The 19,633-nt window shown below is 35.3% G+C and overlaps 1 long non-coding RNA gene and 1 pseudogene across 1 annotated transcript; both read right to left on the bottom strand.

The window, feature by feature from the left end:
* Positions 1 to 8,517: 8,517 nt before the first annotated feature.
* LOC108471781 ((-)-alpha-terpineol synthase-like) lies at positions 8,518 to 16,650 on the bottom strand (annotated as a pseudogene).
* LOC128281654 (uncharacterized) lies at positions 14,405 to 14,661 on the bottom strand. The gene is made up of 2 exons (XR_008271907.1): positions 14,540 to 14,661; positions 14,405 to 14,466 (listed from the first exon to the last, which is right to left on the bottom strand). It is a non-coding gene; the product is annotated as an uncharacterized LOC128281654 (long non-coding RNA).
* Positions 16,651 to 19,633: the final 2,983 nt, after the last annotated feature.

Below are 19,633 nucleotides of genomic sequence, written 5' to 3'. Positions count from 1 at the left end.
CAAACTAAAATCTGAAAATGAGTACATTTAATTAAATTTGTTAATAGGTGATAACACATATTTTACTTAATCATGAAAAAAAAGAATATACAAACAATTAGCACTTACCTTATTATATCTAAGCACCTTATCCACATTCTCAGCATTCTATAACCTACTATGCATTTCGATGCTTTTAGATTTTTGACGAACAATGTCTTTGCCCATCTCTTCAAGCATATCATGCATAGAAATTCATTGACAAGGTGTGATATTAAGTAATCCCTTGTCGACCAAGTTACTTATTCCACACACCGTACCCCTATAACAACAACTTAGAATTTTTTTCTGTATTTTCCTTACACGTCCATTTAAAAAAGCATGCTATGTACGTCAAGAAATATATTCTTCTCCAACTCACCCAGCCCATCTAAGTTACTCTCCAAAATCTGTGAAATTTCTGGTTCGACATATTGCTCTAGTTTATCCACTTCCCTCTCCCACTCTTTTCTATACTTTGCATATAGTTTAGAACCCAAAACTTTAAGAGCAAGTGGACAACCTTGGGATAATAAATGATTTCACGTGTCGATTTGGACCCGTGTTGTCTTAAGTTTATATGTTTTGTTTATTTTTCTATTGTTTAACAAGTCTTCAGTTTTAGAAGTTTTTGTCAGCTCTTGTAGCACGTTTGCTTATACATGTAATTTTAGGTTTACAAGTGATTTTAGTGATTATTTTGTTGACATCCTCTCTAGTTTGGTGAATACTCGGTTCTTTTGTCAATTTTTGCTCGTTGCTTTGGACCATCTGGGGCTAATTTCCTTATTGTATTAAGTGCTTGCAATCACTCCAGACGTTGTGCCTGAGTTGTGACAAAGTCAATTATCAACATATCATAATATTCTATTAATACTGAGGCTAAAACTGTTGAAGTTGGCCTGCATGCAGCTAAGAAGCAGAGAAGCTACCCGAGCCATGAAGTTGCAGCTGAAGTTCATGTTGCTGATTTATTTAGTTACTTCAAGTGTTTGTTTTGTAACTTAGTTAGACTAGAACTAAGTTGGTAATGTACTTGATGTAATTCGGTAATGTTTGAGCTGATAAATCAGCTTTACTAAGTGTGCAAGTTAAGTTTATCAATTTACTAGGATATTAATGGAGTTAGGTGATGATTAGGTGATGTTTGTTTCATTTTGACCCACTTATTGACTGGTATATGTAATGGTTTTATGCATCAATTCATTGTTAATGAAAAATCATCAGAATTCTTCTTCATTCTTTTTTTTGGTTTTACTCAAGCATTTCTTGTTCAAAGCCTTAGTTAATTCTACTTGTTTGCTTAGCAAGTCTCGAGCTTAAATCTCAAGTTTCTATCAAACTTCATTCATCTTCCTTTTTAGTTCCAATAGTTGGTATGAAGAGCTTATTTTTTAGTGGACATGTTATTCTTCAAGTCTAAAAGTCATGTCTTTATCTGGATTCTCTCCAGCTCCACCACCAGTGTTCAATGGTAAAGGCTACCACATTTGGGTAGTAAAAATGAAGATCTACCTACAGGCATTCAACTTGTGGGAGGTTATTAACTCGGATGCTGAATCAGTACCTCTAAAAGCCAATCCCACTGTGGCTCAGATCAAGCAACATGCAGATGAAAGAACCAAAAGACACAAAGCCATGTCTTGCATCCAAAACAGTGTGTCTGATGTGATTTTCACAAGAATCATTGCTTGTGAGTCACTAAAATAGGCCTGGGATAGGCTAAAGGAGAAGTTTCAAGGGACTGAAAGAACGAGATAGCAACAACTAACAACTATTGAATTTAATAAGGGACTTTGAAATTTAAAGATGAAGGAAGAAGAAACAGTGAAGCAATACTCAGACAAAATTATGGCTGTTGTGAACAGCATAAGATTGCTTGGAGACCAGTTTAGTGAAACAAGAATAGTGGAAAAGGTCATTGCAACCTTACCTGAGAGATATGAAGCCAAAATCTCATCCCTTGAAGACTTGAGAGATCTGTCTAGCATTTATTTGACTGAGCTGATCAATGCTCTTTATGCTCAAGAGCAAAGAAGAGCTAGCAGATAGGAGGAGCATCAAGAAGGTGCCTTCTAAGACAAGAGCAGACCAACCTCGAGCTACTCTAGCTACAAAGGAAAGAAGGTCTGGTTAGACAAGCCTAGGAAAGATAGAGCAAGAAGAAAGTATCCTCCTTGCCCACATTGCAAAAGGCTTAGTCATCCAACAGAAAATTGTTGGCTTAGGCCTGATGTGCAGTGCAAAATCTGCAAAAAAAAAAAATGGGCCATTTTGAGAAAATGTGCAGAAACAAAGGCAAGCTAAAGCAAAACCAGCCTCAATAGCCTAGAGCTAAAGCTCAAGTGGCAGAAGAAGGTAGTGACCAAAAAGAGCAAGTCTTTAGAGTCACTTACTTTGCTGCCACAAGAAAAGCCACAAAAGTATGGCTGATTGATAATGGTTGCACAAACCACATGACCTCTAATGCTGCTATCTTCAAGAAAATTGATAGAAGCTTCAAAACAAGGGTGAAAGTTGGAAATGGACACTTCACCAAAAGAGAAGGCAAAGGAGATGTGCTGATTAACACTCCTACAGGTACCAAACTTGCTTCAAATTTCTTGTTTGTGCCTAAAATTGACAGAAATTTGCTCAATATAACTCAGTTGCTAGAAAAGGGTTATTCAGTAGTGTTCAAAGGCAAAAAATGTTTGATCAGTGAGCCAAGTGGATCCAAGCTTATGTTAGTGACCATGGCTGACAGAAGTTTTATGGTGGACTGGAACAAGAACTCAGACAGTGCCTACACAACTATTTTAGATGAATCTAAACTGTGGCACAAGAGGCTAGGCTATGTCAACTATAAGTCACTGGCTCAGCTGACCAAAGAGGACCTGGTTGAAAACTTCTCCAAATCAGTAGAGAAAGAAGATGTTTGTGAAGTGTGTCAGCTAGGAAAGCAAGTTAGATTGCCATTCCCTTCAAACAAAGCCTGGAGAGCCTCTGAAAGGTTGTAGCTGGTCCACACACTTGTGTGTGGCCCTATGAAGACACAGTCTCTGAATAGAAGCAAGAATTTTATCTTTTTCATTTACGATTACTCGAGGTATCACTAGATTTACTTTCTAAAACACAAGTCAGAAGTGGCCTTAGTATTTTGGAAGTTCAAGGCTGCAGCAGAAATAGAAATAGATTGTAAACTAAAGACATTGAGGTTAGAGAATGGGACAGAGTATACCTCTGCAATGTTTAAAAGTTTTTGTTATAAAGCAGGCATCAAACACCAACTCACCAACATCTACACACCTCAACAGAATGATGTTAGTGAAAAAAAGAATAGACACTTGATGGATATGGCCAGATGTTTGTTGTTTGAGAGAAATTTTCCCAAGACCTTGTGGGCTAAGACAGTTAACACTGCTGTATATCTTCAAAACAAGCTACCAACCAAGGCATTGGTTCATAAAACTCCATTTGAGGCCTGGTTTGGGTTTAAACCATTAGTTGCTCACCTGAGAGTCTTTGGATGCATATGCTATGCACATGTCCCAACAGTAAAAAGGGACAAGTTAGCCAAAAAGGCTCAACCTGGTATCTTGGTGGGCTACAACAATGTGAAGAAAGGCTATAGAATTCTAAATCCTTCAACCAACAAAGTCATTATGAGTAGGGATGTTGTATTCAATAAGAAGTCAAGATGGAATTGGGATAAAAATGAGCCTGATTGTATTATTGAAGACCTGGTGACAGATCAGACAGAAGGTGATCAAAATGATCTTGAAATGGACATTGATGATGTACCAGTTAGAAGAACCACACCATTGGCTGATATGAGAATGCTGATGTGGCTGTTGTTGAACCAAGTTATTTTGAAGAGGCTGAAGCTCAACAAGGATGGAAACAGGCTATGCTCGATGAAATGAGCATGATTGACAAGAACCAAACCTGGGAGCTAGTTGCAAGACCAGTCAACAAGAAGGTCATAGGAGTGAAATGAGTGTTTCAAGCCAAGCATAATACTGATGGAACCTTGAACAAGCTAAAAGCAAGGCTGGTAGTGAAAGGATTCAGTCAGAAGTATGGTATAGACTACTTTGAAATATTTGCACCAATGGCCACGCTTGACACTATCAGGCTGCTGGTTGCTTTGACTGCACAAAAGCAATGGCAAATACATCAGCTGGATGTAAAATCAACATTCCTTAATGGTTTTCTTAGTGAGAAGATATATGTTGAACAGACTGAAGGCTTCAAAGTAGCTGGCAAGGAATATAATGTCTACAAGCTGAAGAAGGCCTTGTATGGCTTGAAACAGGTACCAAGAGCCTGGTATGACAGAATCGATAGCTACCTAACTAGCTTGGGGTTTGAGAGAAGCATCAATGAGCCAACCTTGTGTGTGAAGAAGGAAGATGATGAAACACAGCTCATAATCTCCTTTTATATGGATGATCTGCTGGAGATAAGAGGTAACAAAGCAATGATGACTGACTTCAAAGGAAAACTGGAGAGGATGTTTGAAATGTCAGATTTGGGAAAAATTTCCTACTTTCTTGGCATGGAAGTGTCTCAAACTCAGCAAGGGATCTTCTTAAGTCAGAAGGCATTTGCCTTGAAGATTCTAAACAAATTCTCCATGCTAAATTACAAGGCAACAACTACACCAGTTGCTGTTGGAGAGAAGCTATCTAACCAAGAGGTTTTGATAAGGTAGATGACACAACCTACAGAAGTTTGGTTGGATGTTTACTTTATTTGACAGCTACTAGACCAGACATTATGTTTACTGTAAGTCTGCTATCCAGATTCATACATTGCTGCAATGTGAAGCATTTCAAAGCTACCAAAAGATTTCTCATGTACATCAAAAGGTACACTGAACTTTGGAATGATGTTTATCAAGGTAGATGACATAAAGCTACTTGGTTATACTGATAGTGATTGGGCTGGATCAGTGGATGATATGAATAGCACCTCAGGGTATCTGTTTACTCTTGGTTCAACCATTTTTTGTTAGAGTTAGAAGAAGCAAAATGTAATTGCTCAATCAGCTGCTAAAGCAGAGTATGTGGCAGCTGCAAGAGCTATCAACCAAGCCATTTGGCCAAGAAAAATCATGGGTGATTTGAATATACACCAAAGGGAAGCAACAAAGATCAAATGTGACAACCGGTCTTCTGTTGCAATTGTAATGAATCCAGTGTTCCATGGAAGAGCCAAGCATTTCAAGATAAAGTTTCATTTTATTAGGGAAATGGAACAAGCTCAAGAAGTGAAGCAGATTCATTGCAATTCTGAGGATCAGCTTGCTGATATCTTGAAAAAGTCTCTATGTGTGTCAAGGTTCAAGGAATTAAGAGCTAAAATGGGAGTCTGCAGCATGCAAGCCAATGAGGAGTGTTGAAGTTAGCCTATATGTAGCCAAGAAGCAGAGAAGCTGCCCGAGCCATAAAGTTGCAGCTGAAGTTCATATTGCTAATTTATTTAGTTACTTCAAGTGTTTGTTTTGTAACTTAGTTAGACTAGAACTAATTTGGTAATGTACTTGATGTAATTAGGCAATGTTTAAGCTGATAAATTAGCTTTACTAAGTGTGCAAGTTAAGTTTATCAATTTACTAGGATATTAGTGGAGTTAGGTGATGATTAGGTGATGTTTGTTTCATTTTGACCAGCTTATTGACTGGTATATGTAACGGTTTTATGCCTCAATCCATTGTTAATGAAAAATCATCAGAATTCTTCTTCATTTTTTTCTTGTTTTACTCAAGCATTTCTTATTCAAAGCCTTAGTTAATTTTGTTTGTTTGCTCAGCAAGTCTCGAGCCTTAAAGCTCAAGTTTCTGTCAAACTTCATTCATCTTCCTTTTTAGTTCCAACAAAAACCTTTGTTGTGTTGATGGAGCTTGTCCTTCACCATCTACGACGAGTGTTAAATATTTAATATTACTAAAGATTAGTATATCAAGATCAAGTTTACTTGGTCCTTCGGAAAAAAAGAAGTTGAAGTTTACTTGATAAATGATTTTTCTTTTTACATGTAATTCCCAAAAAAAAAAAAGTAAAATAACAACCAAATAATTTAGATGATAACTCCCAATTCTAAAAGCTTGGCTGACTTTATTTTTTTGGTAAATTATCTTGTTAGTCAATCCAAAATAGAGTCATCTCTATTTTAATCACTTTGAGATCACTTTGAGATTTTCTTTTATCAATTTAATTAGTACTATTAACAAATTATTCAAAATGGTCACTCAAACTTTAACTCATCCACATATTATTGGTTGGACCTACCATGTCAGCATTTCTTTCACCTAATATTTGTTGTAAAAATTAAAAAATGAAACATTATTCTTTTAATCACTTTAGAAATCACAAAATTTTAAGTTAATATTTTGACCCAAATTCATAACCAACGAACCACCAGGGTCCAAGTCATCGTCCTTGCAAATCTACAAAGAGCTCCGATCGTCGATTTCTCATTGTCATCATCATCACTTGTCAGAAGAGCCGCCGCCACTACCGAAGGAGGGGAAAACACCCTCCCATTGGTAAACAATGACTGCCCATTCCTCGCTTCATGATGCTTATTGTGAGTTATCCCATCACCCCTTCCAGCTTAGTTGTCGCATCCTAAAACGCTCTATCAAAGGCGAAGCTAGAAAATTTTTTTGGTGGGGCCGTATGACATTTTAATTTTTTATAATTTATATATTTATAATTTATGAAGGATTAAATTGAATTTTTATAATTTTAGGGGACCAAAGTACAATTTTACCTATACTAATTTAAAATTTTAAAAAAATTTAAGGCAAGGCGGGGGCCAATGCCACCCGGCCGTCTCTACACTCCATCACCGAACCTCCTCTCAACATCCAGAAACTCCTCGAGAAAAGCCGACTTGGAATCACCATCCCTACAACTGCCACCACTTCTTCCTCTACCTAAACGTTCCCACCCGAACACCACTACCAACACCCTTCTCTTCTTGGGTTCTATCGTAGAGGACTCAGCGTTCACAGGTTACATCTAGCAGTAACCAAAATAGGGGCAACCCTATTTTAAGGTGACTAACGGAATTGTTTGCTTATATTTTCTTCATTATTTTCTACATTAGAATTTTTTTTGTAAAACTAAAATAATTTCATTTTTTTCAATTCAAGGAGTACTCAAAAAAGAATTAAAAATAGGTAATTCACAAAAGAAAAGTGTTTTTGTTAAATGAAAAAAGTTTAAACTGGCATTTCTTCAATATTATTGGTCTTTTAAAAAAAATTGGTGTTATAAGTTATTTAAATTCTATAGGGGTGAATTGATTAATCTTGTCTTCTTTTGTGGTGAATGGCTTCTATCTGGGGTCTGTTCTTACTGCAGATTTCTTGGCAAACTAGCATTGAGCCTCTTTCTTCTTGATGCCATTTTCATTTTGATCTTATGGGATTTTTAGGCCATGTTGTAACTGTAATTTTGCTTGCAAAAATGTATATTTTTTATTAAAAATTATTAAACTATCCTTTTATATACCAATTAAATTATATTTTATGACATTGTTTTTATCTTATTATAATAAATTAATAAAAATTAGAGCAACTAAAATAGAAATTACCCTATTAGTTTATGGATATTAAGTAGTTTTCAAAGCATAAAATGTTGATGCCCAAATTAGTTTGGATTATTATAAAAATATAAAATTAGGCTGAAACAAATTACATAAGTAATCCTCAAAAGCGTTTTAATAAATGTAAAAAATATGTGGTATACTTAGGGTTAGTTTAGCAATGCTTTTGAAAAGTATTTTTGAAAAGTACTGTGGAAAAGTGCTTTTGAGAAGTGCTTTTGAAAAATTTGGTTTAAAATTTGAGTGTTTAGCATTGCTGTCAAAAAGTACTTTTGAGAAATAAAATGTCCATTTTAGACATGCTATTATCAAGTAACAAATATACATTTAAATAATATTTAAATTAGTTAATATTATTATAATTTCTTGTTAATATTTTAATATATAAAATATAAATTTTAAATATTTTAAGCAATAAATATTAATTATTTATAAAATTTAATTAGAATATATAAACTATATTTTAAATATTTAAATATAACTATTAAATATTTGTAATTAGTATTTTAAAAATATTTTTATTTGAAAAGCAATGCGAACTAGCTCTTACACGAACAATGGAGTTTTTTCTTAATGTCACGAGTGAGAATAAAAAATTGTCGATCTTAATCGAGGCTTGACTCGATTAAGAAATAAGTCATAAATTTTGTTTAAGCCTTACTTTTTGGACATTGCTTATATTTTAAATAAACTTTCAAACTTTCAGGGTTGAACGAATAGTTTGGTTGTTGAGTAAATCTACTCTCAATTTGTATATTGCCAATAAAGTAGCTGATACCTATTCTTTTTTGTTTTTTTCGTTTTAGAGTAATATCTAATTCAATGGAACTCTTTTCCTTGCCTAGTCTGTGAAAGAACTGATTAATTGTACGATTTGATTCCAACACCCCAAAGTATAGATTCATTGTTAAAAAGTTGTCAAGTATCTTCTCCTTTTTTTTTTTTTTCCTCGAAGCATTCATTTGATAAAAATGGAGTCACAAGCAAAGGCTGAAAGGAGTCAAAAACAAAATGGGATACACAGGAGAGAAACAGAAAACATTAGAAACAAAGGGAAACATGTAGTATGGTAGTCCTTGCACTACCGTAAGTTTATTGTACACGATACTAAAAGATCATAAAATGATTTGGCACACAATACTAAAAACTGACATTTTTTTTCCCAGTTTGGAAAATAATTCCAGTGTTCTCAATCATTTGGGCAATAAACTGGGTTAACGAATAGTGATAACACTCTATCCTTGGTTTCATTACCTTCAATAGCATGACCATCGCCATTTTGGTACATCAATAAAGATATTCTTGCAAGGTCCATAGCAATTTCAATAAACGTCCGAGAGAAAGGAGATTTAGCCATTTGTTCTTCATTCATCTTTTTCCATGCTGCATCAATTAATTTCTTTATGTGATCACGAGCTTCTTCTTCAGATGCCCCACTTTCGTTCATATAACATTGGATTGATTTAGAAACATCACCTCTTTCGAGTTCATACTGATCAAAAAAAGAAACAGGCAAGCATATCACTATTAAACTAATTAACTAATGGAAATTTTAAGTTTACAACTATATGTATTTATTAAATATATTGCTTACCGATGATGTCCCTAAATCATCTGCTAATCATACAATTATGGACGACTAATAAATTATATTGGGGTAATATGCTTCAACGTGGTGCAATCCCTCCTCTGTTATAAGATCTGTTGCCAAATAGGAATAACCAAGCATTACAGAACCCGATATTGAAATCCAAGCATTATCGATGTACTCTTGCAGGGTTGGCGTATATCCAATGTAATACCATTTTGCCTCCAACAAATAGGATTTACAAAGATTCGTCCACTAAACATTTATATTGAACCATGTGTTGTTCCAATAGGGTCGGAAACGTGTAAATTATTGTACTAAAAAATCACACAAAGTTCAATTCCCAGGGAAGAGAAGTGGATCACAAGGATCTCTTAAATACCAAGTCTTTCCTTAGTCAGAATATTCCTTCTAACGTAATTTAATAGCACAATTAAATACTACTATTATACCCTCAAATATTGAAAGAAAAATAGGACAAAAAGAACACAAGAGTTTTAACGAGGTTCGGTAAATTATACCTACGTCCTCGGGCACTAACACCAGATGATAACTTTACTATCTCCAAAATATTACAAACAAATAGAATTCCTTAAGAATTCTCAAATGGGAGAAGAGAGAAAACTAAGAGAGAAAGATTGGTTGGGATAGTTAAAAATGAGAAATGGTTAGGCCTATTTATAGTTAAGGCTCAGGGACTAACTTGCAAATGGCCTAAAAAAATTAGGGACCAAAATTGCAATTATCCCATTCAACTTTAAACAAGTTGCTTGCCACTTTTTTTCTTTCGGTGCCAATTGCACCTCCCACCACCCACCATTTTTGACTTTTCAACAATCTCCACCTTGAAGATTTGATTAGGATAATCACATCTTCACTTCTTTCAACTCCCCAAATTCGATAAAGCTATCTTTTGTAATGCCTCTAAATGCGCTCGGCGCCATACACTGAAGGTGCTCAAATTCTCGGGATGTTAATCAAGTTCAAACAATGATTAAACTTGATTGTTGTTACCACTTTGGTCATCATATCTGCAGGATTATCTGCTGTCGGAATCTTTTGAAGTAGAATTTTTTCTTTTTCAAAGACTTCCCGCACAAAGTGATATCTTACGTCGATATGCTTGGTTCTTGAATGATAGACTTGATTTTTCGCTAAATGAATAGCGCTCTGACTGTCACAATATAGACTAATGTGACTTTGAACAACTCCCAAGTCTTTCAACAATCCATTAAGCCAAATAGCCTCCTTAATGACTTTCAGAATCGCCATATATTCGCCTCTATAGTAGACACACCATCAGAGATCAGAAGGTAGACTTCCAACTCACTGGGGCTTTAGCAAGAGTAAACAGATACCCCGTAGTTGAACGAAATTTATCTAAATCACCAGCAAAGTCGGAATCAACATATCTAACTACAAACCCGACCAAGTGCTTCATCCGCTCAAAACTAAACCAACATCTACGGTTTTTGAAGATACCGTAGAATCCATTTCTGACTTGCCAATGTCCTTTTCCAGGATCATGCATATACCTGCTCACAACTCCAACAGCTTGTGAAATGTCAGGCCGCGTACACACCATCGCATACATCAAACTCCCAACTGCATTAGCATATGGGACTTTTGCCATATATTCTCTTTCTTCTTCAGTTTTCGGAGATAATTGAGCACTAAGTTTCAAATGAGAAGCAAGTGGGGTACTTACATGTTTAGTGTTTTCATTTACACCAAAACATTGTAATACCTTTTTCAGATATTGCTTCTGATTCAAACAAAGCTTGCCTCTCTGTCTATCTCTACTTATCTCCATGCCGAGAATCTTCTTGGCCTCACCTAGATCTTTCATCTCGAACTCTTGATTCAACTGAGCCTTCAGCTTATCAATCTCTTTTGGCTCTTGAGCGATTAACATATCATCAACATACAAGAGTAGATAAATGAAAGATCCGTCATGCAGCTTCTGCAAATACACACAATTGTCATATTTGCTTCTTGTGTACTTCTGCCTTTTCATAAAGCTATCAAATCGCTTGTACCACTGCCTCGGGGATTGCTTCAATCCATATAGCGATTTGTTCAGCTTACAAACCCAATTTCTACCACCAGCATCTGTGTATCCTTCGGGCTGAGTCATATAGATCTCCTCTTCTAACTCACCATGCAAGAAAGCCGTCTTAACATCAAGTTGAGCTAGCTCCAAATTCAATTGTGCTACCAAGGCCAACAAAATTCTGATGGAGGAATGCTTTACAATAGGGGAAAATACATCATTGTAGTCAATTCCCTCCTTCTGAGCGTAGCCTTTAGCTACCAATCTTGTCTTGTAGCGAATATCTTTCTTGCTAGGAGATCCATCTTTCTTTGCGAATACCCATTTGCATCCGATTGCCCTTTTACCTTTCGGTAATTGCGCCAACTCCCAAGTATTGTTCTTCCGGAGAGACTGCATTTCTTCATTCATGGTGCATTTCCATTTGTCACTTTCTAAGCTTGCATTGCTTCTTGATAAGTGACAAGAATATCATCATCAACAACGGGAAGGGCGTAGGCCACCATATCAGTAAATCGAGCAGGTTTACGAATTTCTCTCCTTGGCCTTGCAACTACAACTGGTTCTGGTGTACTTAACGATTCTTGGGTCAGAACCTCTTTAACCTCTAATTCCTCCATTATGGCTGGAGAATTAGACTTATTAACTGGGCAAATCCCCATCTGCTCAAACTCCACCTGTTTTGGAGTACACTCCACCTGCTGTGAAGTATCGTTCGTCTGAATATCTTTATCTGCTACATTTTTCAATGTGGCGATTCATCAAAGGTAACATCTCTCACATGATCATTTTCTTTGTGTCTAAGCACCAAAGACGAAATCCCTTCACTCGAAGTGATTCCCATAAAGAGAGCTTTCTTTGCCCTCGGATCTAACTTTGACTCCTTCACATGGTAATATGCGGTGGATCCAAACATATGTAAGGAATCATAATCATGGCGGTTTTCCGACCATACTTCCATAGGAGTTTTTCTTTCTAATGCAGATGATGGCAAACGATTAACAAGATGGCGGTATGTCATGACCTCAAACCCAAAATTGCTTGCCCAACCCAAGATTGGACAACATACATCGAACTTTCTCCAAGAATGTTCGATTCATACGCCTACCACTCCATTCTGCATGGTGTATCCCTAATTGTAAAGTGTCGAACAATACCATACTCTTGGCACACATCGAAGAACGGATCACTTCTATATTCCCTCCATTGTCCGTCCTAAGCCGCTTGATTTTCTTGCCGGTCGGTTTTCGATCATAGTTTTCCATTTAAGAAAAACTCCAAGCACTTCATCTTTAGTTTTCATGGTATACACCCAAACTCTTCGGAAAAGTCATCAACAAAAGTAACAAAGTAGTGTTTTCCTCCCAACGAAGGTGTTTGGAAGGCCCCCACATCTGAGTGAACATATTCTAAAATACCTTTTGTATTATGGATAGCAGGTTAATTTCACTCTCTTTTGCTTTCCCAGAACATAATGCTCGCAAAATTTTAATTTGCAAGCCTTTGCACCTTTCAACAATCCTTGCTTTGCTAGAATTTGCAAGGATTTTTCGCTGGCATGTCCCAACTTCATATGCCACAACTGCATTGAGTCCAAGTCTTTGTTACCGGAAGCTGCAGCGACTGCTCCAATAACTGTACTACCTTGGTAGTAATACAAGTTATTTTTCCTGATGCCCTTCAATATCACAAGTGCGGCAGATGTCACTTTCAAAATCCCATCTCTCATAGTAACAACTGAACCATTGGATTCCATGGCTCCCAATGAGATGAGATTTTTCTTCAAACTGGGCACGTACCGAACATCAGTCAGAACTCTGGTTGATCCATCTTTATTCTTTAATTGGATTGAACCTATTCCAACAGTTTTACAGGCATTGTCATTGCCCATATAAACAACTCCTCCATTTAGTTCTACTAAATCAGAGAACCACTCCCGGTTAGGGGACATATGATAGGTACAACCCGAATCCAATATCCACTCATCTGAATGGAATGACGATGATGATGCAACCAGTGATAGTTCAGAGTCACTAGTATCATGCTTTACAACACAAGCATCTACAACAGCTTTTCCCTTATTCTTCAGCTTTGAACAATTTTTCTTCCAATGGCCTTTCTCATGACAAAAGGCACATTCATCTTTCCCGAGCCTAGACTTTGACTTTGATCTCCCCTTTTGAGTTTTTTTCCTAGTGTATGAGCGACCTCGGACTACTAAAGCTTCTGTATCTCTGATTGAGTTTTTCTGTTTGTCCTTCTTTTTCTGTTCATAACTGTATAAGGCCGCACAGACTTCGGTCAGAGATATATCACTCCTGCCATGAAGTAGAGTAGTTTCTAGGAACTCAAACTCCTCAGGAAGTGACCCCAACAGCATCAAAGCCAAATCTTCATCTTTGAATGTCTCATCCATATTCAGCAAATCAGTGACTAACTAATTAAATTTGGTGATGTGATCATTCATTGTGGTACTTGGGACGTAAGTGAAGCGAAACAGTCTTTTCTTCAAGTGGAGCTTATTTTAACTGTTTTTCTTCAAAAAATTTTCTTCAAGTGCCACCCACAACTTATTTGCAGAAGTCTCCTTTGAAAAAGCATACCTCTGCTCTCGAGAAAGGCATGATCGAATTGTGCCACATGCCAACCGATTGATCGCCTTCCAATCTTTCTCCTGTACATCATCTGGTTTCTCTTCATCAATGGCAATGTCTAGACCTCGCTGAAAAGGGCATCTAGAACCTCACTTTGCCACATACCAAAATGGCCCGTGCCATCAAAGATCTCCACGGCCAATCTTGTATTTGCAATTGTCGGTCTTGTCCACATGGACGATGTTGAAGCTCCTACACCGACCGTTTTCTCCATAATCTTTCAATATACCTAAGGAAATCTTTTCTGATGTAGAAGATCGGTTTAAAGCGCAACCACAGAGCATACTACGATTAACCTTGGCTCGATACCACTTGTTGTTCCAATAGGGTCGGAAACGTGTAAATTATTGTACTAAAAATCACACAAAGTTCAATTCCCAGGGAAGAGAGGTGGATCACAAGGATCTCTTAAATACCAAGTCTTTCCTTAGTCGAATATTCCTTCTAACGTAATTTAATAGCACAATTAAATACTACTATTATACCCTCAAATATTGAAAGAAAAATAGGACAAAAAGAACACAAGAGTTTTAACGAGGTTCGGTAAATTATACCTACGTCCTCGGGCACTAACACCAGATGATAACTTTATTATCTCTTTTTTTAACAAGGTTCGGTAAATTATACCTACGTCCTCGGGCACTAACACCAGATGATAACTTTACTATCTCCAAAATATTACAAACAAATAGAATTCCTTAAGAATTCTCAAATGGGAGAAGAGAGAAAACTAAGAGAGAAAGATTGGTTGGGATAGTTAAAAATGAGAAATGGTTAGGCCTATTTATAGTTAAGGCTCAGGGACTAACTTGCAAATGGCCTAAAAAAATTAGGGACCAAAATTGCAATTATCGCATTCAACTTTAAACAAGTTGCTTGCCACTTTTTTTCTTTCGGTGCCAATTGCACCTCCCACCACCCACCATTTTTGACTTTTCAACACCATGAATAACACAAATCAGACAGAGCTCATAAGGAAAAGTAAAAGAGTCTTAGGAATTGGTTAAATACCACTTTCCTGAGGAAGGGAACGACATCTATCCCGTGTTCCTTAAGAGTGTCAAAAGCCATTTCATTTACGGAATTGTATACTGCATGATAACATATCTTCATATAGTTTGGAAGCTTCTGTATTGCATTTATATCCCATCTGAAATCACGCCAACATATTAAAGATTATTAAACATTATTAAACATTTGTAATAAATATCAAGAGCAGATAATCATATACTAGTATAACTTCAAACCTCTCAACAGCATCTGTGAAGAGCTCCAATTCATCTAAGGTTCCATAAACGTCATAAACATCATCTATAACTGTTATTAGCGCATTGACCTTTGTTTGAATTCTTCTACCCTTTCCGTCCTGAGGAGTAATTATCATTCCCACACTCCAAAAGAAGTTTTCCATCAGCCTATCTCTGGCAAAGCTCAACCTCTCACCAAGACCAAGTTCCTTCCACCGTCTAAACAATACAAGTCAAAAAAATCAAAATCATACTTAAGTTGAAGCATATGTGAGTCAATTTTGAACTGGTATGCAGTAGAGGTACTTACGCTGAAGCATATCTAAGATCATCTTGGTGCATAGATTGCACTATGTTGTAGTCCAATATAGCAAACTCTAAAATAATGGGATTTTTTCCCTTGTTTTTCTCATACGCATCTAGAACCATCTGGCTTCCAACCTTGGCATCCTCCAATGTAGAGGAAGCTCCAAGGCATGTTCCGCAAGCATCCAAAGATAGTGATGATCATTGTTCTCCTTCAGACATTGTTTGAGAAGTTTAGCTGCTAACTCTCTTGCATTCTCCAGCATTGTTTCACCTTCTAATAAGTAGTATGAAGCCTCATACAAGTTGAGCAGGCCCTTGCAATCCTGATTAAGGCTTGCTTTAATGTTTCCAACGTCATCCATGGAGCAAGCGAAAACATCTAGTGCATGGAAATAACTCAATGTTATGTATCATTAAATTAGATGTAAATTGAAACATCGAATTTTGAATCGTTTATCGTATTGTACCTTGATTCACTTTATACCCATGTTGTCTTAGTAGTCTAAATTCAAGAGCTGTAGCATATAAATTGCCTTTGTTCCATGCAACAGTACTGCTACAATCGGTACTTATATTCTTCAATGTTTTTTTTATTTCAGCTCCAAAGTGATAGGACAACCCAAGTCTTTGTATGGCATCAATAAGCTCAAGTTTCTCCAAAGGATCCACCACATTTTCAAACATCATCCTCACTTCTTCCTTTAGTTTGCTTGCTCTTTCCTTGTATGATTCATTCTAATATGCATAGGTCACAAGAAGTTTTTGTTAGCTTGCTCCAAATTGAGCTTTATTAGGGAAAAAAAAGCAAAAAAATAGTGTCTAAGTGCACTAAAAATGCGAAATATACCTGTACAAAATCGTTTTTGAATGACTGAACATAATCATAATCCCAAATAGGAGGATGGTAATTAGCCGATCGTCTAACTATGATATTGTCTTCAACAAAAATTTTGTCTGTAGCTTCATATTGTGAGGCAAAAGAAACAATTAACCTACGAAAGCTTGACCCATCATATGAGAAGCGTTTCGATTTTGAGTGTATGGGAAAACTGCAAATTGAGAATGAACTAAACATGCAAAGAGACATTTTGAAAGCCTTTACCTACTACTCAGATTGATGGTTATCACTTGATGTGGAGAACATATTAGAACAATGCATGACTATACATAGAAGTGATTTTTGTTGATACATGCATTAGCACGTGCATCTATTGTTAATGCCTTTTTAAAAAAATTACATTTTTATGTTTAATTTAGTGTGTTGTTAATGTTTATTCAGTGATAGTCAGTACATGCTTTTATTTTTATTTTAATTATTAATTTTGACTCATTTTTATTGCAATGGGAGAAAACAATTATTTAGATAATTTACTAATGGCAATGATCAAATTAACAAAATAGAAACGATACTATTTTATGGCGATTAATGAGGTTGTTTGTCAATTTTTTCTTCATAATAAGTAATTAATTTTATAATTGTAACCAAAACGTCAATTGATTTTTATATGAATTTTTATAAACAAATTTGTTACGTAATTTTTCATTTATATTACGAATGTACCGTAAATCTAAATTTATTTACGTTTTTAAATTGAAATTTTATTTAAATTAACATTACCGCAACTTAAATAAAACCTTTAATATTAATAAAGTTAGGTAAGATACTTTATCAATTTTGAGAGAAGTTCACTTCTTAATTCATCAATTGAAAACTTGTGGGTTGGGATGAAATTTCTTATACGTTGGTGGGTTTTAATTGATCAATTGGAATTTCTTGTACTGTTTGATCCCACACCCCCTCACATCATATTGACTTTATTGTCCTTTTTCCTTATCTTCATTCATTGATTACAGTCTTATAGTTGTAAGTTCATAATGCACCAAAGTATGAAAGTTCACCCCTCCATATGTGACTCAACTTATTTTTGTCGGATGATAAAGAAGATACATTAAACACCTGAGTCATCCTGGTTTGTTTTTATTAAACACTTCATTTTCTATCATATGATATTAATTTAAAAATTTTGGATGCAAGCCTGATATCACTAGCAGACAGGGGCGAAGCCAGGGGCTGGCATGGGCCCCGGCACCCCCTAAAATATAAAATTAAATTTTAGACTCTTAAGATTTTTTAAAAATTTTAAATTAGTAAAGGTAAAATTACACTTTAGCCCCCCTAAATTTATAAAAATTTGATTTAATCCTTTACAAATTATAATGATATAAACTATAAAAAATAAAATTTCACCCGGCCCCCCTAAAAAAATTTTCTGGCTTCACCCCTGCTAGCAGAGACGTAATGATAACACTTTGGAATCACATATTTTTATGTATTAATTACATGTTTTTTTTAGTATGATCCTACTAATTTGAGCTATTTATGGCTTTTTATCTTATAGGGACTAAATTGAAGGCAAAAGAAAATTTAGGGGCAAAAAGCATGAATTTAAAAGATAAAATGGACCAGCAACCTAATGTATGAAAAAACAAAACAATTCTATAGCTTTATCTCTGAAAATCTCAGGTAAATTTAACACAGCAAAATCTGCTAATTGCTAAATGACACTCACTTAGTGACTCAAGTCACTTGATTGCCAATTCCAATATGCAACATCCTTTCAATTCAAAAACAGAGTAAAACTCTGGAATTTTAATGCCGAAAATTGATTAAAGTTTCACGCAAACTGACTTGATAATGAAGTCAAATGGCTCTATCATAGATTAAAGTTTCACCCAAACTGACTTGATAATCAAGTCAAATGGCTCTATCATGAAACCAACTCTTGTTAATACTTCTTCTTCTAGTGTTTATGTTGGGTTCCTCCATGGGATATACATAAGCTCATCAGTCCATCTTGAGAATGAAACTGTGATGAGTTGCCTTCGAAAATAACATCCATCTCCATGTGTTCATTCCATGAATTCTGAGATACGATCAACACGGTAAAAGATGGGAAGAACAATATGTCCTTGTGTGTGCTTGCGGTCCATGATGCCAGAGAGTTCAGCTAGGCACGATTTTGAGCAAGCATATAGTCTTTAGATAAAACGAGGATTGAGAGACTTGAGGCTGCAATGCAATTCCTTGAGAAAGTGCTGGTGAAAGTTGCTCCCCTTTCTCTAGTTTTTCTTCATCGAAGAAGACATTCAGTCCCGTGTCTTTCAAAGCTTTGAGTAGATGACTGGTGAAGTTAAGGCGTTTGTCTTCACCTCTGAAGCTCAAGAAAACTTGGTGCTTCATTTGACGAGAAGGAGAAGAATCCATAGAGTATGGATTGTCTGATTGAGGCAAAAGAGAAGAAGAAGAAGTCAAAGAGTATGGATTAATTGTCTGATTAAGGCAAAAGATCTTTGGTATCTTCTTGTAAGATGAGAATGAGATTGAACTCGTTTTTTGTTAGACTGAGTCGTTGATGAATATTGAAACCCTTTCATTTTTTCTGTACAGGTGGCATGAACTTTCTTGTATTTATCCAAGCTTCAACTCAATTTGAGTTTGAATATTGAATCAAATATTCAACTAGTAATTAATTTTACAATATTAATATATATTGATTTTGTCGGTGGTATTACATCATTAAACTTCTTATGAGTGTCAAATTCAACTTTAAAATTGCAATTGCAAATAGAGAACCACATATATGTCATTGATACATTTTAAATTTAAGTAGTCCAATTGTAATCATACTTTTTTTTTCTATACAATAATTATACATTTTATAATTTTTAAATTAAATTTTCAAATAGTAATTGTAATAAAATTAAAATATATATTAATTTTGTATAGTGAGTTTTGCTTGGATTGTTGTGTTATTATAAGAAGAAAAGTGTAAATAGAAAAGATAAATTTAAAATTATATATCAACTTTTCTTTAATATGTCATTGTATATATTAATTTTGATTTAAATGCATACTTAAAACTTTATTTGATTTAATCATACACATTTAAAGAAATAAATATATCAATTTATTTTTATATTAGATATATGTAATATATAAACATAAAATGATGCTATATCAATGATTGTGTTAATAATTTACAAGAATTGGATCAAATCAAAATTTCATATATAAAATTACATAAAATCAAAATTCATGTATATGTACAAGTGTATATCAAAACGATAGTTCATTTATAGTTTTAGGATTCATCTAAAAACATCT

Source organism: Gossypium arboreum, chromosome 10 (assembly GCF_025698485.1).
Source record: "Gossypium arboreum isolate Shixiya-1 chromosome 10, ASM2569848v2, whole genome shotgun sequence".
Lineage (NCBI taxonomy): Eukaryota > Viridiplantae > Streptophyta > Magnoliopsida > Malvales > Malvaceae > Gossypium > Gossypium arboreum.
Note: the sequence above shows the minus strand (reverse complement) of the source record. Positions and strands in the feature narration are given on the sequence as shown.